The sequence below is a fragment of the Dioscorea cayenensis genome, unplaced genomic scaffold, assembly GCF_009730915.1.
Source record: "Dioscorea cayenensis subsp. rotundata cultivar TDr96_F1 unplaced genomic scaffold, TDr96_F1_v2_PseudoChromosome.rev07_lg8_w22 25.fasta BLBR01000189.1, whole genome shotgun sequence".
Taxonomy (NCBI): domain Eukaryota; kingdom Viridiplantae; phylum Streptophyta; class Magnoliopsida; order Dioscoreales; family Dioscoreaceae; genus Dioscorea; species Dioscorea cayenensis.
In genome coordinates, this window is record NW_024086580.1 from 24,594 (window position 1) to 50,156 (window position 25,563).

Consider the following 25,563-nt stretch of genomic DNA (forward strand, 5'->3'; position numbering starts at 1 on the left):
TCTAAGGGATGAACTTCCACTGGGGCTTAGTTGCGCGTGCAATGGAGTGAAGTGTTGAGATGATCTTAGTATCTAGGGCTTAATCATGGTTAGGGATCTTCCACCTGGACCAAAGGGTTAGGTCTATAATTAGGAAGAGATTTATCACTTGGAATTCCTAGAGCTCATTGCAACTCTATACGAGTGCGAGGTTGAGAGGTTATCTAATCTCTCCTCTGGGACATGTATAGAGTTAGGCATAGTTGACCTTAGATTTGGCACTATGTAATTAAGGATTTCCATGACTCACCATTGCATTGATTAGGATGCATAATAGAGGGTTCTTGCACTTGAAACAATTATCCTAGGTGGAGCATTATCCGAGTACCCCATCTTTATCGATTGCCTTACCTCCTCCTTTACTCGTGCTCTCTTACTTGTGCTTTTACTTTTTAGAATTGAATCATTGTCACAATTATCACTACTAATCTTTCACATAGCTAAGAAGTGAATTAAGTGTTTTTCTTCCCTACTCCCTGTGGATTCGATACCCGTTCACCCGAGATTATTACTTCGACAAACCCGTGCACTTGCGGGATATACGCAAGGGGATCTTGTTAAGGTTACTACAACAAATCATTGTAGTAATTCTCTGTAGCAATTACTATTCACACGGGAGTGTGGATATTCCACATGCTCGTGTGGATGCCCGATTCGAGCCTTATTTAAGTTGCGATTTTAGCCCGATTTAGGGATCCTTCTTTCCATCATTTAGCCTATCTTTTCTCACCTTTTGGAGAGTTTTACGGCGTTAGACACCGTGTTTCCTTTGGAAGAGAGTTATTGGGGAAGCTTTCATTAGTACTAATCCGGTGAGGTGTGCCCTAGGCTTGGTAAGGGGACCTTTGGAGAAGACACGGCCAATCCACAAGACCATCGACACAAACACCATTTGTGTTTTATTCATGGATTGGATATTTTTACTTTTGATTTCATTATTCATTGTATTTTGCTCCATGGAGAGCTAAATGATTGACACGAAGTGTGTACACCCGCAAGCACACGGGGTCGTCAAGTAATAAACCACTCACGCACGCGCGAATGGGTCGTATTCCCAAGGGGCCTGAGGAGCTACACTACTCACTTCTTACTTGTTGTTTACCTCACCGATTCCAAGATAAGAGAAAAGAAGAAAAGAAAGCAAAACGAAAAGCAAAATGAAATCTTAAGAAGTACGAAACAAGTAAATTACGGGAGATGCCTAAGGTTGGAAAACAGTCACGGATGCAGATTCCCAAGGAGGCTACTATAGTGAATAGGAAATTGAGTAATAAAGCACGTGGCTAGTTGGACAGAGAAAACCAAGACCTAGGTCAACCCGATGGTCACGGCAATTGACCCCTAACCCGGTGCAAGTGTTGAGCGCGGAATTTCTTCTGCCCAACTTCCCGCACGGCAATTGACCCCTAACCCGAATGATGAAGGTCGAATGACGCAAGAATCCCCGGAGAAAGCCTTCCGAAGATGCCACTCGAAGGGGTGGCTTCCCGTTGTCTTCAACCTCCAAGCAATGATGCCCTAGAAGTAGATCCTCCTTGTTCTTGCTCTCCCCGCCGAGAAAATGCTCGGATTTCCTCCTTTTTTGCCTTCCTAAAGCTTGGGTTCAAGTGATGTGGAAGTGTTCTCCAAACCCTAGCCGGCCTTGTCCCCAAAGAAGAAGAGAAATCAAGAAGAAGATGCCCAAAAAATGCCCTTCAAGACCTTATAAGTGCCCAGATCCTGACCGGTAAACGGGTCAGTATACAAGCCGTATACCGATCCCTCGGGAATTTCAATTTCTGCTGAGAAGGCCGCGATGAGCTACAGTGACTGCTACACCGAATTACGTACAGTGATACTGTTACAGTACTTTGCTACAGTAATCCGGCCCCCTAAAACGCCGTTTTGATGCCGACTTCAACCCCAATCGCGTCGCCGAGGTCCCAAGGCTTCAAAAGGCCCTGAAATGCAGAAATACTACAATTTAGACCAAAAAGGCATCGATTCAACAAATAAATATAAAGAATAATACAGAACAAATACATGCAAAATACATACTTTTAGACGTTTATCACTAAACCCCTAGTTGGTACTTGGGCTTGTAAATCCTAGGATGATATTATTTCTTTGACCTTTCTATTATGATTCTTTAATTGATGTCTTTAATTGAGTTCCATCCTTGAATGCTTGTTGAGCTGATTTCCCCTTAGAGTGACAATAGGGTTGAGAATTCATTTTGGTAATCCTTGTGGATGAGTAACACACCATGAGGGTTAGACAATGCTAGATTGGAGAGGGTTGAGAGGGTGAGTCGAGAGATAGCGAAACGTCCCCTTTCCTCTCTAGTATGATTTATCCTACCTTCATATTCCAAGAGTTCTTTGCAATCATAATAGAGTGAAGTGCTAAGAGAAGAACTCAACTGGAACTTAGTTGCGCAAGCAACAGAGTTAAGTGTTGATGTAATCCGTAGGATTTGGGGCTTAATTGTGACTAGGGGCCTTTCGCCTGGACTAAAGGGTTAGATCTATTTTAGGGAATAGGGTTTATCACTTGGAATCTCTAGAGTCTAAAGCAACCTAACACAGTGTGAGGTGTCGAGACTGAGAGATTTCTCCACCAGAGCATAGTGTAGGGTTAGTCATGGTTAACCTTTAGTTTTGGGGCAATGTGTTTATGGATCTCCATGACTCATTCAACATTAGTTAGGAAAGATAATGATTGGCCTTGCATTTGAAGCAATAGTTCTAGGCTATGCAATGTCCGGGTGCCCCATTTATCATTGATTGCCTCTCCTATCTTTTATTTGTGCCTTCTTCTAATTTTCTTATTTCTGTTTGCATTGATTCTTATTCACATCACTATTAATTCATTTTCATTCTAGTTAAATAGCAATCTTTGTGTTTCTAATCAGTATTCCCTGTGGATTCGACTACCCACTCACCGGGGTATTATTACTTCGAAAGGCCCTTACAGTTGCGGTACACACACAAAATGGCATTGCCAAGTTTTTTGCACCGTTGCCATGGAGTATGCGTTTTAGAAACACTTTACACTTTGCTATTTTAGCTATTCACAATTTATTGTATTTCACACTTTCTTATTCTTCCATCATTTTTATTTATTTTTCTTTTTTCGGTTGCAGCTCTAGGTTATGACCTGAGGGAACCCTTCGACATTGGTTGAAGGTGATCCTGAACTTGAATGAACACTTCGTAGAATGGGTCAAGAACCTATACAAGAACAGACAAATCAAGGTGAGGTAGAAGGTGAAGGTTCAAATATGGTAGAATAGAATGAGCAGCAGAGGACACTGTTCGATTATGCCAGACTCGCGGTTCTTAGCACACAATCTAGCATTTTGCGGCCACCGATTACAGCTCAGGTTTTTGAGCTCAAACTAGCATTCATCCAAATGTTAGAGTAGTCAGTACAGTTTAATGGTTTAGCTGATGAGGATCCAAACAACCATATAGAGAACTTCTAAAAAATGTGCGACATGCTTAAGATTAATGGAGTTACAGATAATGCTATCAAATTGAGGGCGTTTCCATTTTCCTTAAAGGGGAGAGCAAAGCAGTGGCTACATTCATTTTCTCGAGCATTGATTACTACTTCGGAGAAGATGGTAGAACCTTTTCTCACCCAATTTTTCCTCCTGGAAAATCTGTGAACCTTAGGAATAAAATTTCTTCCTTTGTGCAAACGGAATTTGAGTCTCTTTTTAAGACATAGGATAGGTTCAAGGAGCTCCTACGGAAATGTCTTCAGCATGGGTTCCTTGAGTGGATGATCATTCAGACTTTTTATAATGGTTTGAACCCAAGTACAAAGCAGTTACTCGATGCTGCAATAGGAGGTACCATAGGGAGTTAGACCTCAGAGGAAGCCAGGCATCTCATTAAGGAAATGGCTATGAACAGTTATCAGTGGAATACAAGGGATAGAAAGAAGTTAGCCTGACTTAATGAGATTGACGCCATTACTTTATTGCCAGCCCAAATGGAATCATTGATCAAGAAGTTAGACACCCTAACTTCTAATAGTGTGGTGGCCATGACTAGTTGCACAGGGTGGGGGGAGGATATGGTCCATCTGATTACTCGATTTCTATTGGTGGCACATCCTCGGTAGAACAAGTGGTCTTTGTGGGTAATGTAATGAGAAATCAAGGTAATCCATGTAGCAACACGTACAATCTGGGTTGGAGGAGCCATCTGAATCTTTTACGGAGTAATCAAGGGCAACTGAAGACAATGGCACCACCATGTTTCCAATAACAACAATAAGCCCCGAATATGGAGAACCGAGTTTCAGGGTTGGAAAACCAGATGACTAATTTAGAGAAGGCTTTAACCAAGTTCATTCAATCATTTGATACAAGATTTCAATCGGTTGAAGCTACACTTCGCAACCACACCGCATCATTGCATAATTTAGAGAATCAATTGGGGAAAATTGTAAAGTCATTATCGAAGAGACCTCAAGGAAGCTTGCCTAGTAACACCGAAACCAATCTGAGGGAACATGTGAAGGTGATCACTTTAAGAAGTCATAGTGAAGTTTAGGGTAGGTTTCCGGGTGAGAAGACCGATGTTGATGAGGTCGTGGAGGTTGAGGAGAGAACAAAAGGAAAAGAGGTGGCATCACCACCTTACAAGCTAAGAATCCCTTATCCTTCAAGATTAAAGAATGACCAAAATGATGAGCAAAATAAGAAGTTCTTGGTTTATTCAAGCAGTAGCACATCAACATTCCATTTGTGGAGGCATTGTCTCAAATGCCTCATTATGTAAAGTTTCTCAAGGACCTCTTGACCAACAAGAAAAACTCTGAGGAGAGTGCATCTGTGATTCTATATGCTTCATGTTCGGTGGTGTTGCAAAAGAATATGCCAAACAAGAAGAAGGACCTTAGAAGCTTTATCATTCTATGCAACATTGGTTTCATGGGTGAAGAAAAGGCATTGGCATACTCAAGGTCTAGCATTGATAAGTGCTTCTGCGATATGAATGCGAAGCGTTCATTTCTTATGTTGAGCATTACTTTTCTCAGGTTTTTACATTAATATGTGTGTTTTTATGTTACTTTTACGCAGGTAGGGCTGTGAAGCCGAGTATGAAGGAAATAGGCCAATATGGATTATAATGCACCTATTTTGGAGGAGATCTTGCTAAGGTTCAAACGCGAAGACATAGGACAGGTGTGAGATGCTAGAGTGTGTGCCAACCTCCTCGCATTCGAGTGAGCACATCTATTTGGAGGGGCACAAAGGCAGTCACGCTCAAGCATTCTGACTTATGCATATAAGAACAAGAGCCCCGCTAACATGTACATCATTGAAGAAGCAAGTAATTCACGACGTGAATGTGTGCCCGTTTGCGTTACCCCGATGAAAGTATGGAATTGGGAAGTTATTCAGGTCGAAGACTGCAGCAGAGAACTGTAGCAACACTAGAGAAATTACTGTAGCAGCATTGTTCACAACCAGCCGAGAAATCAGAGAAACAGAGAATCCACACGGCGTGTGGAAATTATCCAGCCCGTGTGGAAATTCTGCACGGGCGCGGGTACTGTACACGCCCGTGCAGTCGCCCGATTCCAGCCCTATTTAAAGCTGAGTCAGCCCCGATTTTGGTATTCTTTTCTCCATCTTTTCCCCAACTTGCGAGAGGGCTTCGGCTAGGGTTTCAAGGGGTATTGGCCAATGTTTTGGAGAGGTTCTACGGCTCCGTCATCATGATTCCATTAGGAAGAAGGTCGGTAGGGGAGCTTCGATCGAGGCGTATCCTATACCGGACGAAGGAATCCTTGGACGACGAGTAGAGAACTTTCCACAAGACCATCGACACTGACCATCGAGGGGGTTTCTTTATGGATTCATTGCTTTAAATTCTATTTCTTTGATTGTACTTAGCTCCATGCAGAGCTAAACCACTAGTGGGTACTTGGGTGATTGTGAACCCTAGGATGTATTCGTTTCATTGAACTTCTTTATTATGCTTTCAATAAATTAATGTTTATTGTGAGTTCCAACCTTTGAATGCTTGATTGTATGAACATTTCCCCTAGAGTGACACTAGGGTTGAGAGTTCTTGTTGGTAACCTTGTCAGTGAGTGACACACCACGAGTGTTAGACAAAGCTAGGTTGGAGAGGGTTGAGAGGGTGAGTCGAGAGATACAGGAGCGTCCCCTTTCCCCTCCGACGTGGTAGATTCTACCTCCATTTCTCGAGTTCTTTGCGGCCAAAATAGGGTGAATGGTCTAAGGGATGAACCTCCGCCGGGGCCTAGTTGCGCGTGCAATGGAGTGAAGCGTTGAGGTGATCTTAGTATCTAGGGCTTAATTGTGGCTAGGGACCTTCCGCCTGGACCAAAGGGTTAGGTCTAAATCAAGGAAGAGATTTATCACATGGAATCCCTAGAGCCCATTGTAACTCTATGCGAGTGCGAGGTGTTGAGATTATTCGATTTCTCCTCCGGGACGTGTATAGAGTTAGGCATAGTTAACCTTAGATTTGGGACTACGTATGTAAGGATTTCCATGACTCACCATTGCATTGATTAGGAAGCATAATAGAGAGTTCTTGCACTTGAAGCGATTATCCTAGGTGAAGCATCATCCGAGTACCCCATCTTTATTGATTGCCTTGCCTCCTCCTTACTTTTGCTCTCTTACTTGTTGCTTTTAATTTCTGAGAATTGAATCATTACCACACTTATCATTGCTGATACTCCACATAGCTAAGAATCGAATTAAGTGTCTTTACTCCCTACTCCCTATGGATTCAACCACGCTCATGCGGGATTATTACTTCGACAAACCCGTGCACTTGCGGGATATAAGCAAGGGGATCTTGTCAAGTTTTTGGCGCCATTGCCTGGAATAGACATTTAGAGATACTCTGCACTTTGTTTTTTAGCTATTTCACCACACATTCTATTTCATATCTTCTTATTCTATCATTGTTCTGATTTTCTTTTTCTTTACTTTTGGTGCAGCTCCATATTATGACCCGAGGGAATCCATCAATATTGATTGAAGGAGACCCTGAGCTTGAACGTACGCTTCGAAGGAAAGGGAAAGAACCTGTACAAGAACAGCATAATCCAACTGATTTGGAAGTAGAAGGATCTGATAACATGGCAGAACAAAATGAGCAACAACGAACACTATCCGATTATGGCAGACCTTGAGTGTTGGGGACACAATCGAGTATTGTGCGTTCCCCAATTATAGCTCAGAATTTTGAGCTAAAGCCGGCATTCATCCATATGCTGCAGCAGTCCGCACAATTCAACAGTTTGGCCGATGAGGATCCAAACAGTCACATAGAAACCTTCCTCGAGGTGTGTGACATGCTGAAGATAAATGGTGTGATGGATGATGCCATCAAATTGAGAGCCTTCCCATTTTCCTTAAAGGGGAAAGCAAAGTGGTGGCTACACTCATTACCTAGGGCATCAATCACTACATGGGAGGAGATGGTAGAAGCTTTTCTAGCCCGTTATTTCCCTCCCGGAAAATCAGCAAAGCTTAGGAATGAGATCTTATCCTTTATGCAGTTGGAATTGGAGTCTCTATTTGAGACATGGGAAAGGTTCAAGGAACTCCTGCGTAAGTGTCCGCAACACAGATTCCCGGAGTGATGATTGTTCAAACCTTCTACAATGGTTTGAACCCGAGTACAAGGCAACTCTTGGATGCGGCGGCAGGAGGTACCTTAGGTAGCAAAACCCCCGACGAGGCTCGTCAATTGATTGAGGAAATGGGGTTAAATAGCTACCAGTGTAACGCTAGGGAAAAGAAAAAGGTGGCCGGTCTCCATGAAATTGATGCGGTAACTTCATTGGCGGCCCAAGTGGAGAGTTTGAGTAAGAAGCTAGATCTTATAGCTTCGAATAGAGTTGCAGCCGTGACCAATTGCACCGGTTGTGGTGAAAGACATGCTCCCTCCGATTGGCCAATCATCATTGGTGATTTTTTTTCAGTTGAGAATGCTGACTTTGTAGGTAATGGAATGAGACCTCAAGGGAATCCATACAACAACACCTACAATTCAGGTTGGAAGAATCATCCCAACTTTTCATGGAGTAATCAAGGACCACAGAAGACAATGGGGCCATCGGGGTTCCAACAACAACAAGAAGCCCCTCAAGTGGAAAACAGAATTTCAGGCTTGGAAACCCGAATGACGGATTTGGAGAAGCACTTGGATAGATTTGTTCAATCGATAAATACAAGGTTTGAATCAGTCGAGGCTACACTTCGCAATCACACCGCCTCCTTGCACAATCTTGAAAATCAAGTTTGGCAAATTGTGAAATCTCTTTCCAAAAGGCCACATGGGAGTTTACCAAGCAACACGGAAACCAACCCGAGAGAACATGTGAAGGCGATCGCTTTGAGAAGCGGTCGTGAGGTTGAAGGGAGGCTTCCGAGTGAGAAGCCGAAAGAACACGCACCCGAGGTTATAGAGGTTGAGGAGGGAGCAAACAAAGAGAAAGAGGTGCCACCCCCACTTTTCAAGCCAAGAATCCCTTATCCCTCTAGATTGAAGAATGACCAAGGGGATGAGTAGTATAAGAAGTTCTTGAGTTTGTTCAAGCAACTCCACATCTACATTCCTTTTGTTGAGGCTTTGGCTCAAATGCCTAAGTATGAGAAGTTCCTAAAAGAGCTATTGACCAATAAGAGGAAATTAGAGGAGAGTGCTTCAGTGGTGCTTGATGCTTCATGCTCGGCGGTGTTGCAAAAGAACATGTCGAACAAGAAGAAGGACCGGAGAAGCTTCATTATTCCGTGTAACATTGGCAACTTAGGTGAGGAAATGGCATTGGCGGATTCAGGGGCAAGTATCAACGTCATGCCATATACTTTCTTCCAAAAGCTAGGCTTGGGTGAGCCTAGGCCTACTCCAATGACTTTATAATTGGCGGACCGAACGGTACGGCATTCGAGAGGCATCATTGAAGACGTGCTTGTCAAGGTGGACAAGTATATTTTTTCGGTTGACTTCGTAGTGCTAGATGTCGATGAGGATGCAGATGTACCCTTGATACTTGAGAGACCGTTCTTGCGGACTTCCAAAGCATTGATTGACATGGACGGCGGAGAGCTCACATTGAGATTCAGAGACGATAAGCTCACTTACCGCCTTGCTGAAGCCATGCGGCATTCTCTCGATTTTGATGACACTTTGTATTTTCTAGACACTACTGATGAGATTGTTGATGAATATATACAGGAAATGTTCAACCCGGATCCTTTGAAGGTTTGTTCGACCAAGAGGAGAGCAATGAAGAAGTAATGATGCTTGGTTCGAATGGAGAGGAAACATTTACCCCGGGGATCTTGAAGAATATGCTCCAAAAAATGAAAAGAGCCAGAAGACGCCACCGAAAATGCCCCAAGACTGTTGGAGATGTACATGAGCCAAGGAAGTTGGACGAACGATTGCTAGGTGGTCCGAAGCCCGATAGTACACCCTCTACCCTCAAGAGACTTTGCTCATCATGCTTTCAAGTTATGGGTAAGAGGGCAACTTTCATTCATGAACCCCCGTGAGGTAAGAAAGATACGCCAAGCTTAGTGACGTTAAACTAGTGTTTCTTGCGAGGCAACCTAAGTGTTTACTGTTTTCGTACCTTTTAGTTTAGTTTGTTTGCATGAATAAATTGTTAAGTGTTGGTGTTGAAATTTTTTTTAGTGCTTGTGCTGCAATTTTATTGTTGGTTTTTAAAAGAATTCATTGTGTGTTTTGTTGCAAATTGGCGAAGTTTGGTCATTTGAGTTCTATTTTGTGTTTTTATCTGGTAAATTTTGCATAATAGGGCAGGCTCTGAGTGTGTAGACATGTTCAGACTAGTTCTGCAGAGCCTGCAGGTTTTTCTAAGTCATCCAGAGAAAACACACGGGCGTGTGGAATTTCCGCACGCCCATGGATGTGTACTGTGAACTCATCCAGAGAGGGCACAAGGGCGTGTGGCTGCCCCTGTGGATGACCATGCGACTGGCGCACCCCCGTGGGTAATTTTCGGACGGGCGTGTGAATTCCTGCAGAGTTGGGCAGATTTTCCCGAGAACACACAGGGGCATGGAGTCGCCCCTGTGGGTGACCTTGTGAACAACACACGGCCGTGGGTAATTTCCGCACGCCCGTGCGAAACTCTGCAGGTTGCTCTCTCCATCTTGAGAAAACACAGGGGCGTGCGGTTGCCCCTGTGAATTGGGCTTGTGAATGTCCACGCCCGTGGGGAATTTCCGCACGGGCGTGTGGATGACTTGATATCTTTCTCGGATGTCCAGGGAAGCCACATGGGTGTGCGTCTGCCCCTGTGGGTCTGGCGCTCAGGCGTGGATAATTTCCACACGCCCGTGGGAGATCATTTTATGTCAGTGACAGTTTTTCCTGAGAGCGCACAGGGGCGTGCATACACCCCTGTGGAGCTTTTGAAGTGAGGTGTACGGGCGTGGGGAATTTCCACACGCCCGTGTGGATGCACAGAACGTCAAAAGTCGCGAGTTCTGTTTAAAAAGGTGATGATTTCTCTCTTTCTTCATGACTCCTTTTCACTTGAAAACACTCTCAAAACATTGTCCGAGTCCATTGCGCCAGTATGGTGGAATTTTAGCAAGTTCTCCAGCCGGTTCTTTATTTTCTCACTTCTCCTCATTGGTAAATTCATTTTCTTCATCTTCTTCGTCAATTCATGATTTCTATTAATTAATCTGGTTAATAATGCTTCGTTTCTTCAATTGGAACAATGATTTATGTTTACAACGAAGTTAGAGATAATATTGAGTTGTATTTTTGAATTGTTGATGCCTGGCTGTGCGGTTCTCACGCCCCGTGAATCTACACGGCCGTGCGGAAATTCCACACTACCGTGTGGATTTTTGCAGTCTTGTTTTATCAACTTGTTTGACTAATGTTGTTTAAATTTGGCAGATCATGGCACCTAGGACAAAGAAGCAAGCTAATAAGAGGCCACGTGAGTCATCTTCTGAGCCCGAGGGCATGCGATTTGTGATTCCCAAACATCAGGCCCGTTATGAGCGCTTATCGAGACTCCGCTTCGGACAGACTCGATTCCTGGACACGACTATATTACGAGATCTTCAGCAGGGTGATGAGTTCGCTGAGGAGATTGAGGACCTTGTTTCAGAGGGGGTTTGGAGGCAGTTGTTGACGATTAGAGAGCCAGCTATCCGAGAGTTTGCATTGGAGGTGCTCTCCTCGTTTGAGTTCGATAGGGCGTATGCGAGCTTCAACAGTTTGGGTACCATTCAGTTCAGAGTGTTTGGACACAACCATAGTTTGAGCATTACGCTGTTCTCCATACTACTTGGCTTATACGAGGAGGCATTCACAGATTCTGAGGAGTACGCACAGTTACCTACTGATTATCCTGGAACCTTGACCCCGCAGAGAGCTTACAGAGTGCTATGTGGTCAAGGTCAGTACGAGCCAGGGTTCTCCAAGGCCACGTGTCTTTCCCAACCTGCTTACAGATATTTGCACGACATCATGAGTAGGTCGGTGAATGGCCTTGGCGACAGTACTGGCGTCTTGAGCCGCCAGGAGTTGCTGTACTTGTACTCAATGGTAGAGCGAGTACCGATCCACTTAGGGCACATCTTGGCTGATTACATTAGACATCAGGGACAGTATGCTAGACTGGGAGCGATCTTCTCGGCCCCTTACATTACGAGATTAGTGCTGGGCATGGGTCTCTTGGATTCAATTCACAGGGCCGAGAAGAGGAGTGTACCCGCTCCCCTGGGTCTAGAAACAATGCGGTTGATAGCCATGGTCCGCAGGGTTCGGACAGGGGTTTTTGCGTTAGTCCTACCAGCCCCAGAGATAGCCGAGGATGAAGGTGATGACGTCGGAGCATCTCAGCCAACCCACGAGCCTCAGCCCGCATCGATGGAGACCGAGGCATCTCCAGCGGCCGAGGAACCACCCCCAGTGCGTATATTTTCACCTTCTCGAGCCAATGATAGCTTTGAGAGGCTTGAGAATGCTATAGGAGTGGTCCGAGCCGAGGTTGCCGAGATTAGGGCTACGCAGGCCACTCAGTACACAGAGTTCATGGCACGTTTCGACATATTACAGCAGATCCTAGAGCGAGACGTTGCCTCATCATTTGTCCTGGAGCCGAGGACTCTTCAGGCTCCGCCAGTGCCTCCAGCACCTCCATCCTCGACCCCAACACCGGAGGACCCACTATATGCTTCCACTTCAGTAGCAGCAGCAGCGGAGCCCAAGAGCGACTCTGACACTTGACCTTTCTTTTATTTTCATGCATTTTACTTTATCTTATTTTCTTGTTTTAGACTTGTTCACTCAGAAAGGATTTTTCCTTCTAAGTTTATGTTATGTTGCATTTATCGAGTTGTATTCATTGCTTGATCTTTTATACACTTGAGTTATTTTTGTTTTTCTTGAGCTTCACTGAACCCCCTCGTGTATGCGTGCAGATGGTCTTATCTTCCTAGAAATTAAGACTTAGTCATGGGCACGGTCAAGGTGCTTCGGTACTTGGCCGTACGAGCTTCACAACCCGTTGGAACACTACTCCCAATGAATTAGCTTCATCAAACGCAACACTAGGAGTCAGGGGAGTATTGTTTTGATTGTTTCTCCCACATCTATTTTTGAATGATATATTTTGAGTGAGCTTGCATGTGTAAATTAAGGGCAATGTACAACTTAAGTGTGGGTGGGAGTTTCATAATGCGCACATCTTTTCTATTGTTCTTGATTGATATATGCTCAGATAGCCAATGGCGGTTCACCTTAGTTGCAATGTTTGTATTCCTAAGTCTAGGAGAATTGTTAACATTGAATGTTTTCATGCTCTAGTTCTTGCTTGAATTTTTAGGATTTTTTTCCCAATTTACACTTAGTGCACTACTCACTCTTTGAACTCTATTGGAAACTCATGTTTGATGTTAAAGGGACTAGTTCGGTTTACTTCTTTTGCTAAATTGAAAAAAAAAAAGGAAAAAATGAAAAGAAGGAACAAAATAGTTTTATTGTTTATTTGTATTTGTTGGGTGGAAAGAGCTACCACCTATGAAGTATGAAGCTACTCTCACAAGTCGGATACTAGTTATGCCCTAATGAGAGAAAGAGCTATCTCATAGGATGAGTGAAAGCTACCACCCGGGTAGAAAGAGCTATCTCAGGTCGAAGGCTGTAACAGAGCACTATAGCAAAAATGTAGCAATTACTGTAGCAGCACTGTTCACAGCCAGCCGAGAAATCAGAGAAACAGAGAATCCACACGGGCGTGTGGAAATTATCCACGCCCGTGTGGAAATTCCGCACGGGCGCGGGTACCGTACACGCCCGTGGATTCGCCCGATTCCAGCCCTATTTAAAGCCGATTCAACCCCGATTTTGGTATTCTTTTCTCCATCTTTTCCCCAACTTGCGAGAGGGCTTCGAATAGGGTTTCAAGGGGTATTGGCCAAGGTTTTGGAGAGGTTCTACGGCTCCGACATCGTGATTCCATTAGGAAGAAGGTTGGTAGGGGAGCTTCGATCGAGGCGTATCCTATACCGGACGAAGGAATCCTTGGACGACGAGTACAGCACTTTCCACAAGACCATCGACACGACCATCGAGGGGGTTTCTTTATTGATTCATTGCTTTTACATTCTATTTCTTTGATTGTACTTAGCTCCATGGAGAGCTAAACACCTAGTGGGTACTTGGCTGATTGTGAACCGTAGGATGTATTCGTTTCATTGAACTTCTTTATTATGGTTTCAATAAATTGATGTTTATTGTGAGTTCCAACCTTGAATGCTTGATTGTATGAACATTTCCCCTAGAGTGACACTAGGGTTGAGAGTTCTTGTTGGTAACCTTGTGAGTGAGTGACACACCACGAGCGTTAGGTAAAGCTAGGTTGGAGAGGGTTGAGAGGGTGAGTCGAGAGGTACAGGAGTATCCCCTTTCCCCTCCGACATGATAGATTCTACCTCCGTTCCTCAAGTTCTTTGCGGCCATAATAGAGTGAATGGTCTAAGGGATGAACCTCCGCTGGGGCCTAGTTGCGCGTGCAATGGAATGAAGCGTTGAGGTGATCTTAGTATCTATGGCTTAATTGTGGCTAGGGACCTTCCGCCTGGACCAAAGGGTTAGATCTAAATCTAGGAAGAGATTTATCACTTGAAATCCCTAGAGCCCATTGCAACTCTATGCTAGTGCGAGGTGTTGAGAATGTTCGATTTCTCCTCCGAAACATGTATAGAGTTAGGCATAATTGACTTTAGATTTGGGACTATGTATGTAAGGATTTCTACGACTCACCATTGCATTGATTAGGAAGCATAATAGAGAGTTCTTGCACTTGAAGCGATTATCCTAGGTGAAGCATCATCCGAGTACCCCATCTTTATCGATTGCCTTGCCTCCTCCTTACTTTTGCTCTCTTACTTGTTGCTTTTAATTTCTGAGAATTGAATCATTACCACACTTATCATTGTTGATACTCCACATAGCTAAGAATCAAATTAAGTGTCTTTACTCCCTACTCCTTGTGGATTCGACCCCGCTCATCCGGGATTATTACTTCGACAAACCCGTGCACTTGCGGGATATAAGCAAGGGGACCTCGTCAAGCATCAGTGTCATGCCTTATACATATGATAAGTGCTTGTGTGATAAGAATGCGAAGTGTTCTTTCCTTATGATGAGCATCAATTTTATCAGGTTTTAGCGCTTATGATAAATGCCTAAATGTACGTATTTTATACGTATTAATCTTGTATTAATTGTGTATATTTTAATGAATTGATGCCCGTTTAAGTCTAAATTGGTTATTTCGGTGTTGCAAATCTTAAAAGAGCCGAACGAAGCTCAGAAATGCAAATTGGATGAATTCGACACCAAAAACGGCATTTTTGAGGATCTAGCACTCTAGAGGTACTGTAGTGGAGTCACTATTCATGCTAGGGGGCATTTGGCTGTGAGCTTCACAGGGTCCATGTGCCCGCATGAGTGGCCATGAGGTTTGTTGGAAATTTACAATTTTTAGTTACTGTAGGTAAACATTGTAGCTGAATACTGTAACACCGACACCTTTTCTGTGCAAAATGGCAGTGAGCTTCACGGGCTCTATGCACCCGCATGGAGCCCGTATAGACCTGACGGGGTATATATTGGACTGAATTTCTAGGGCAAAAGGGGGAGGATGTTTTTGGAGAAAGTTTTTGGGGGGAGTTCTTGGACCCGACTCCCAACAGTTCAGAGGAGGCAAGATCACACGTTTTGGAGAAGAGGAAGCAAAGGGAGAATCTTGGTTTGGCTAGATCTTCATCTATCTCTTCTTTGGGAGCTTGTAGTTGACAAGGGAAGCCACCCCGATCGCGGCGTCCATGGAAGCTTTCCACCTCACTTGGCTTGTCATCCCACTTCTATTATTTGAGGGAGTTTTCTTATGCCATTTGTAGTTGTTTTCATGGACCTATTCTTTGTATTTGTTTCCATGGACAAGTAGACCGCAAGGTCACCGGATGCCAGTGAACCTTGGGGTGTACTTGTGTATTTGGATGAACTAATTTTGTCTATTGCAATTATTGTGTGTTTATGATTCATTCTTGGTGCATTTGATGTGTTGCTTACATGAGAACTGTGTAAACCAAATCCTAGGTTGTACTTGGTAGCGTGCCATTGCCCTTGTACTGGACACACCAAGTTTGGAAGGGATTCATGTACGAATAAGCCGTGACCATCGGGTATTTTGTATCCCTCTAACATTAGGGCTGGACCAAGTTGTGTTCCGGCTCTAATTAGGGATTTTCTGCTTTGTTAATGCAATCGTATGAGGATTTGATCTGAAGAAATTCCGTATCAATACTTATACCCGATTAGGGGTCAATTGCCGTGACCATCGGGTTGATCTAATTTAGGAAATCTCTAGGTCCAAGCCCTCAATTGCATGACATTCTTAGCATCCTTTACACTTTAGTAGCCCCTAGGGAATCTGCATCCGTGACCATTTCTTTCCCCTGATTTTATACCCTTGCCTTGCTTTAGACTCCACTTGTAGTTCTTTCGTTTTAATTAATAGATTAGAGAAACCCTTCAAATCTTTCGGCTAGACAATACGCGAAGAGGAAGTGATAAGTGCTTGAGTAGACATATTTTTATATATGTTTTACATGCATTGAGCATCATTTTTACCATGGTTTTTGTCTCATATTGTGTATTTGGTGTTCTTTTATGCATATAGGTTGTGAATGCCTTGAAGAGTAAAAAGGAAGCAAAGATGGGCTATAAAGACATAATGTTGGGAGTTCTTGTTCAATTCAAGGACCAAGACACAAGAGGAGTTCATAAATGTGGAGATGTGTGCCAACTTCCAAGAAGATTCAAGTCAATTCACTAGTTGGAAGGGCACAAAGGCAGCCACATCTTCATGTTCCTTCTCTTTGTGAAGATTGCAAGACCTCTCAAATATACGTCGATGAAGAAACGTTTTATAGCCTACCACATGGACGTGTGCCCGGACATGTGGCCTCAAGAGAAGAGTGTTTGGCCTCAAGAAAGTACGGTAGCAAAATTACTGTTTCCTGCAGCCCACGCGGCCGCGTGGAAAATCCACACGGGCGCGTGAGGGCATGTGACAGGCACGATCTAAGGCCTATAAATAGCCGTTTTGCCCTTTTCTTTCTCATCTTTTGTGCGGCTCTTGAGGGGTGAGATGGCTAGGGTTTGGAGAGGAGGTCTTTGCGGCTTTGGAGGCTCTTCGTCACCAACTTTGATCGATTCCTCCTCCGTCATAGCATCAAGGAAGCCAACCGGTGAACCTAGCTTCGGAGTGGGTCCTTCAAGACGTCGAAGCTCTCCATCAAGGCCATCAGGTCATATATAAGGGGTTTATTTCTATGGTTTTTAATGTACTTTCATTCATTGATGGTGTGTTTTTGTATGTTGCTCCATGGAGAGCTAAAAACCCTAGAGGTTATTTGGGTTTAGGAACCCTAGGATTCTCATCTTTTGTGGATTTGCTTAGTGTTACTATTTAATCCGAGTTTGATTAAGTTTTTAATCTTGATTGTCTAATGCTTGCTTGCCTTATTGATCTTTTGGTTATTTGGTTTGCATGATTTGTTACCTTGGTGAGAAAGAGGTCTCCATTAGGGTTAGAATCTCAAGATTGAAGAGGGTTGAGAGGGCGAGTCATGAGATAGTGAGCATCCCCTTTCCCCTCCGATTGGTGTATTCTATCTCCGTTCCCTAAGGTCTATGCAACAATATTTGGTGTGAGGCGTGAGATTGAGAGATTTCTCCGCCAAGACCTTGTAGGGGGTTAGGATCCTTCACCGGCAATTAGGGTTGGATCAATCTTTAGGAATCGGATACACCTCTTGGAATCCCTAGAGTGCTTTGCTGTCATATGTGGTGTGAGGTGTTGAGATTGAGCGATTTCTCTACCGGGACCTCGTAGGGGACTAGTATTGGTGATCGGGAGGCCGGATCCGATTATATTTGGATTTCCACGACTTAACTTACTCTTCATAGAAACACTTTTGCTCATTCGGTACCTAATACCTAAAATCCTAGCGGAAGCATCGCCTCGAATATCCCCACTTTTTATCGATTGAGATCTCCATCCATTTCACCCTTGCATATTTGTCTCCAGTTTTCATTTCTTCACACATTAGATCACCACACTTTTCCATTTATCATTAGGCTAGAAAGGAGAGAAGAAGTTAGTACTAGTAGCCCTGTTCCCTGTGGATTCGACTACCCACTCACCGGGGTAATTATTAGTTCAACAAACGTGCACTTGCGGTTTACACGCATATTCGGACGTGTGTCAGGAAGTAAGGATAGATCCTTGGGCCCAGGGAATACGACCCTCTCATGCTCGCACGAGAGTTATTACTTGACGACTCCGTACGCTTGCGGATCGTGCATCAAGTTTTTGGCGCCGTTGCCGAGGACCCACATGGAATACTCGGAAAACTTAGAGATTATTGATTCAGCCATTGTTTCCATCATTTTGCACATTTGTTTCTTTTTAATTTTTTTGTATATATATTTCCATTCATTTGAAATTATTTTCTGCTTTAAATATTTCTTTTTGCTTAACATTTCTTGGTTATTCATTATCCACTATAATCATGGATGTAGCTAGCGATTGGGGTGACGCTTTCTGTCTACAGATCACATACTCGAATTTCCCATTTGAATATCTAGCGGCATTTGAACTAGAGGGAATTATGAGTACACACATTCTTGATAGTTGGAGACTGTCTGAGTATTACAATGTGGCTAGAACTGTCCCCTTAGAAGAACATGACGTGCATGACCTATTCACGCATTATATTAAGTCTGACAATGTGTTGCCAGTAGTTGAGCTTATTCCACCTATCCCCCCCCCTCCATCGCCACCGGTGTGGAAGAGAGGAACAAGTCCGATGACTCGGGCGCATCTAGTTCAAGAAGATGAAGAGGAAATAGATCTTATGCGGAAAGTGACTCGTGGTCATCCGGATGTTAGATTCACGCTATGGAAGAGTGCATGGATAGTGGTAGCTCCACTGAAAGATGAGTGTAGAGGGTCTCGAGGATATTGATCTTGGGATGTTTGGGAGATTAAAAATCATCAATTGAGGAACCGCAAGAACTAGAGTCAAGCCGCCACCCGAACACCGGAGTATGCATTTCGCCGAGGGTCAAAACTTCCAATATCATTGCCCTCGCACCCCGACCCCTAAGCAAAAACTCAGACCTTCTGAGTGTGTTAAAGAAGTATAAAAAATCAATTGCTTGGAAGATCTCAAACATTAAGGGAATTAGCCCTTCCTTTTATACACATTAGATTCTCATAGAAGATAATCATAGGCCAACGGCTATACCCTAGAGAAGGCTCAACCCTAATATGAAAGAAGTAGTGCACGCTGAGGTGATCAAACTTCTTGATGCAGCATCATTTACCCTATCTCTCGACAAAGGAGTGGGTGAGCCCAAAGGCATGTAGTACCAAAGAAAGGGGGGAATGACGGTGGTCACTAATGAAAAATGAATTAGTCTCCACTAGAACGGTCACAGTTGGCGGGTGTGCATAGACTATAGAAAAACTCAATGATGCTACTAGAAAGGATCATTCCCTCTACCTTTCATTGACCAAATGCTTGAATGACTAGCGTGGCACCTCATATTACATGTTTTCTTGATGGTCTCTCCGGATACTTTCAAATCCCAATTGCCCCTCAAGACCGTGAGAAGACAACTTTCACATGCCCTTATGGTATTTTTTTGCTTACCGTCAGATGCCTTTTTGATCTATGTAACACGCCACCTACCTTCGAATCGATGCATGATAGCCATATTTGATGATCTAATGGAAGATATCATGGAGGTTTTTTTATGGATGATTTCTCAGTTTTTGGTGATTCTTTCGACCTCTGCCTCAAAAATCTAGAGCAGGGCTTAGCCAGATGTGAGGAAACCAACTTGGTTCTTAGCTGGGAAAAGTGTCATTTTATGGTCAAGGAAGGCATTGAGCTTGGTCATAAGATATCACAACAAGGAATTGTGGTGGATAAGGCCAAGGTTTCCACTATCAAACAACTGTCTCCCCCAACCTCGGTGAAGGCCATTAGGAGCTTTTTGGGACATGCAGGTTTTTACGAAAGATTCGTCAATGATTTTTCATTGATTGCCCGACCACTTACAAAACTCCTTGAGAAGGACACGACATTTGAGTTTAGTGATGAATGTATGACTGCTTTTCTTACCCTTAAGAAAAAGCTTGTTGAAGCCCTTATTATCGTGTCCCCCGATTGGAATTTACCTTTTGAACTCATGTGTGATGCTAGCGACTTCGTAGTGGAGGCAGTTCTTGGGCAATGTTGAGGGGCTATGCAAGCAAGACATTGAATGGTGCTCAGGAGAATTATACTACCACTGAGAAAGAAATGCTTGCTGTGGTTTTTGCATTTGATAAGTTCCATTCATATTTAGTGTTATCAAAGGTGATCATGTTCACCGACCATTCCGCTGTAAAATATCTTTTGAGCAAATAGGATTCAAAACCTCGTCTGATCCGGTGGGTACTCTTGCTTCAGGAGTTTGACTTGGAGATAAAGGATAAGCGGGGGGCTGAAAACTTGGCCGCCGACCACCTATCACGCCTTGTGATCCCATTAGAGAGCACCAAGGAGAGAAAGAAGATAAATGATGGCTTTCCTGATGAGCACTTGTTTAGCATTCAGATAATGAGAGAAGAAGAAACTCCGTGGTTCGCTGATTTTGCAAACTATATTACTACAGGGACACGTCCTGATGGGCTAACTTATCAACAAAGGAAGAAGTTCTACTCTGATATGAAATATTACTTATGGGAGGATCCCTATTTGTTTAGAACTTGCGCTGACCGGGTGGTGAGAAGATGCGTATCGCATTCGGAAGGGTATTCTATCTTGGAGCACTGCCATGCCGGTCCCGCTGGGGGGCATTATAGTGCCAACCAAACAACCAGGAAAATTCTAGATGTAGGTTTCTATTAGCCTTCCATCTTTCAAGACACACAAAAGTTTGTTCAATGTTACGATAGGTGCCAAGGACCGGGAACATTTCAAGGAGAGATGAGATGCCACAAACCTCGGACCCAAGCTTGTGAGATGTTCGATGTGTGGGGATTGATTTCATGGGCCCTTTCCCTAGTTCCCAAGGTAATCAGTCGCTTTTGGTAGTTGTGGATTATGTTTCTAAATGGGTTGAAGCACATGCATCCACCACAAGTGATGCACGAGTGGTAGTAAATTTTTTGAAAAAGCTATTCTCCAGTGTTTGGTACACCGAGAACCATCATTAGCGATAGAGGACTCACTTTTTGTAACCCCTCGGCTTTGCAAACACCTCAGGCGATATGGAGTATTCCACAAGGTTGAACTCCGTATCATCCTCAAACTAATGGGCAAGTTGAAGTCTCTAACAGTCAATTGAAACAGATTTTGTAGAAACCGTAAGTCAAGACATGAAAGATTGGGCAGATCATCTCGATGATGCCCCTTTGGGCATATCGGGCAGCGTGATAAGACACCTTTTAGAGCAATCCCTTATAGGTCGGGTTCACGTGAAAGCTTTGCCATTTACCCATTGAATTGGAACATAAAGCATACTCGGCTATTAAGCAATTGAATTTTTATCATCATCTATTCGGCTATAAGAGGAAGTTCCAACTAAGTGAGTTGGATGAATGGCACATTATGGCATATAAAAATTTCTTTCTTTACAAGAAAAGGATAAAAGAGTATCATGGCTGACACATTAAACAAGGTAGCACTTCAAGGAAGCGGACCATTTTCTCCTCTTTAATTCGAGGTTACAACTTTTCCCGGGGAAGTTAAAATCAAGGTGGTACTGACCCTTCACAGTTTCACAAGTCTTTTCCCATGGTGCCAATGAGATAACTCATCTGGAGAAAGGTACATTTAAGGTTAACGGTCACCGACTGAAGCCATACCTATCTTGGAGCAATTCTCTTGGACTTGGAGGTAAGTCCCCACCATTTGATCCACCATGAGGTAAGAATGAAGGTATGTCAAGCTAATGATGTTAAACAAGCGCTTCTTGGTAGGCAACCCAAGTCTTTAAATTCGTCGTCTTTAAATTTTCGTATTTCTTTTAGTTGCTTAATTCCTTTGTTGTGGTTGAACCCTTATGTTTGTGAGTTTCTTGTATTTTTGTTGTTGTGGTCAACTCAGGCTAAGGCTTGCTCGCTTCTCTTTGGCTTTGAATTAGTATTGTTTAGATGTGTTTTATTGTTATTTCGGCATTTAAGCGGTTGTAATTCATATTTTATTGAGTTTGCAAGAGGAACCATGGCAATTTTTCGATTTTCCAGATCCATAGGGGCTGTATAGGGCCCGTATGGACACTTGTGGCATGTTCCAGGGCCTTGTGGGCATCATTCCTACCGCAAGGGACCCCTCATGAGGACCAAAAGCCCAGTGGTCGAGGGTCTCACGGGCGCCCATGCGCCCGCGAGATCACCGTGAGCTGCCCCGGTCCCCGCGCGCGCTGCCGCGCGAACGCCACGGGCGCCATACGCCCGCATGGCACCCGTGGAGGCTATCAGTCTGATTTTTTTCCAGCCCTCATGCGGGCACCATGCGCCCGCAAGATAGGGACCCGCATGGGTCAGGGCACTCATTAAAGGGGCATTCTTCCCCTTTCTCTGCTCTCTACTCCAACCTCCATCTTCTCCTTTTTTTGTTTTCTCTCATTTCTCTTTCACTCTACCTCATTTCTCCACCATTTTTCTTGGTTTTTTCTTCTCTAATCTCCTCTCCTCCATCCTGTGAACTCAATTTTGGGATTTAATTAGAGTTCTACCATCTTTTTCGCCGGATTTCTTCACTCCAAGCTTTCAAGCCCTAATCAAGGTTTTGCTACAAACTTGGGCTTTGTTGTGTTTTTATTTGATCTTTGAAATTTGAATGACATATTCGGTTGTTGTGATGTGGTGTGTGCTTAATTCCTAGAGTTTTTCCTTCAGTTGTAAATTTTGGGAAGCTTCATGTCTAGGAGAAACTCTTGCAAAAAAATTTTCACGGGTACTGTAGCAAAGGCTGAATTTTTCATTCTTCACATTGAAAATGTTGTGCACTCAGTTTTTTCTTAATTCTATGATGATATGGATATCTCCTATGATTATATTCATGAAAATCATTGTTTTATATTGTGTTTTGTGGTATAGGAATGCCGGTCAAGCGTGTTTTATCAAAGCGGCCAAGACACGATGTGTTATCTAGTGGAGTGCCATCCTTAGCCTTACCATAACATAAGCACGCTACAACCTCTTGAAGTCCAAGACTTTTGGTGTTATATAGACAACTTTCTATCGAATGACCTTTGAAGTTCTAGGTTTTGCCAAGACCGTGTCGGAATTAATCAATCATGATGGTTGGGACCGACCTTTTCTCAATTAATGATCCGACTTCTTACCCGTGAGCTCACCTTGGAGGTCCTAAGCACAATCGAATTAGTAAGACCATCCGGGATAAGTTTCCAAGTCTTTGGGACAACGCTGCACCATTAGTGACACACAGCTTGTATAGTCTGGGCTTGTATGATGAGGGATTCGTGAACACACCCGCATTTCATCGCTCTTCCTGCTCAGTTTTCCGCGCCATTATGACACACACATGGTTTTGGAATATTATCTCTTGCCGGTGCACAAATGAGATAAGGAAAGCATGTCGTCTTCATACAATATCATTGAGTGCTACCCGATCAACCTTGGTTCGAGGTATTGGGGGCCGGGATGATAGCACTGGGGTAATCACATGCTCCGACTTACTAATGCTATACAGTATCATTGAGTGCTACCCGATCAACCTTGGTGCACCTCTTTGCGTAGTTGTTTGTTCATCCGTGGTACTTATACACCCCTTGGATCTATTTTTCTACTGGGTCGATATCACATGTATAATTTGAGGTATGGGTTTGAATCAAACTCACCCGTGGGACATGCACATTGTTGGTGGAATTTCACCCTTGGGATGGCTACTATGTCTTCTATGGAATGGTGGAGAAACATGGTGACACATATCGCCAAGTATTCGAGACTTCAGCCATAGGTCAGAGCATCCCCGCTTCTCCACCACACCCGATTCCTCGAGCGCATGATGCACTCACCTCTAGTTGAACTTCACCTTCGTGAGATTCAGTGGCGAGATCTCGCTCCCTTCGCCAAGGACATCAAGAGAATACTCGAGACACTTAGACGCTAGGCAAGGGATATGCACGAAGTTCTCTCTCGTATGCTGGGTCTTCCTCATCCTCCTGCACCACCTCAAGGACTGCCACATCATTAGCACCTGCTGCTCCTACTGACGGCTACCACCTAGCCTAGGAGCAAGACTTTTATGGACTTGAGTTTATGTTTTGTATTTTGCATTGTTTTTGTGGCTTTCTAGTTGAACTCTTTTTGTTAGTAGGGGGTTCCTTCCTGCTAGACTTGTATTACTTTTTATTTTGGCTATTATGCATGTTTTCCTTCCCTTTGATTTCTACATGTCGTGATTGCCTTGCTTATTTTTGTAGGACTTTTCAAGGATTGTGCCCCACCTCCTTTCCTCTTTACTGGCCTTATTGTCCACTTATTGCGCTTTCATTGCACAATCTTCATCAACCAAATGGGCGCCTCACCCTCCCTTTCCCGCATCATTTAATTATTGATGAATTCCACATCTTTGTTTTGTTGATTAGTGTACATTGGATGCAATGTGTACAATTTTAGTGGGGATGGGTTGTTGGCATGCTTACTTCACAGATGATAGCTATGATTCTATCTGTTAAGAACCTCCTCGGCTTGAATGGATGATGATAGTAATGAGTTGTAGTGTTATTTTGTGCTTTAAGGAAGCTCATGTTTTTCTCTCTATTTCTTTCTTCAGCAACTTTGACATAGAACTCCTACTTTGTTTTCCTACTTACCCATTACTTTGATTTAAAGTGTTAGAGTGGTAAATTTTTTCCTCAATGGTTTTTTAAAAACTTTTGGTTCCTTTGTTCATTTTGCTTTATCCCTAAGTGAAGTTTTGTATGAAGGTGCTCAGGAGACATGTATAAATTTTTTATTTAAAAATGGAAAAATGAAAAATGAGTCTATGCCAAGATTCCTCCGCTTAATTTAGCATGAATGCGCTCCATGTAGCATCAGAATCAGTGTTGGGTGGCTCTTGTGCCTAATCGCATGTACATCCCTCCTCGAAAGATTACACAGGTATTTTTGTGCACACACACCCGAGTATTGTGTGACCCCCGATTACAGCCTCGAACTGAAAGCTAAAGCCAAAGATTCATCCAAATGATTCAAGTAATCAACGCAGCTCAATGATTTGGCCGATAAGGATCTAAAACAACCATATAGAGAACTTCTTGGAAGTTGTGATATGTCAAGATTAACGTGTATCTCGATGATGCTATTAGGTTAAGGCATTTCCATTCTCTCTCAAGGAAAGAGCCCAGCGTAGTGAGTACATTCTTTTAGTCCAAGCCTCCATCACGACTTGAACGACATGGTCGAAGGTTTTTCGCTAGATACTTTCCTCCGGGAAGTCGGCCAAACCTCACAGTGAGCTATCATCGCTTTATGCATGGAGTTAGAGTCATTGTTTGAGACATGGGAGCACTTCAAGGATCTTTTGTGGAGGTGCCCTACAACATGGATTTCCGAATGGATGATTATTCTGACTTTCTATAATGGGTTGAATCGATTACAAGGTAATTGCTAGATGCTGCTACTGAGGTACAATGTGGAGTAAAACCCCAAGAAGTCCGACAGCTAGTAAAAAGACATGGCCATGAATAGTTACCGTGGAATCGTAAGAAATGAAAAGTCGTCGGACTTCATGAAATAGATGCAAAGAATCTCCATCAAGACAAGCGTGAATCCTGAGTAAGAAGTTAAAACTCTAACTTCTAAAATAGTGGCACTCGACTACTTACTAGATGCGTGAAGAACATGTTCCTCCGACCGCGATCTCTATTGGTGATGAAT

At 43.5% G+C, this 25,563-nt stretch overlaps 2 non-coding genes across 2 annotated transcripts; both read right to left on the bottom strand.

Annotated features, from left to right (window-relative positions):
* Positions 1–3,690: 3,690 nt before the first annotated feature.
* On the bottom strand, positions 3,691–3,797 carry LOC120253756. The gene has a single exon (XR_005534401.1). It is a non-coding gene; the product is annotated as a small nucleolar RNA R71 (small nucleolar RNA).
* A 3,754-nt stretch (positions 3,798–7,551) lies between these two features.
* LOC120253757 lies at positions 7,552–7,658 on the bottom strand. The gene has a single exon (XR_005534402.1). It is a non-coding gene; the product is annotated as a small nucleolar RNA R71 (small nucleolar RNA).
* Positions 7,659–25,563: the final 17,905 nt, after the last annotated feature.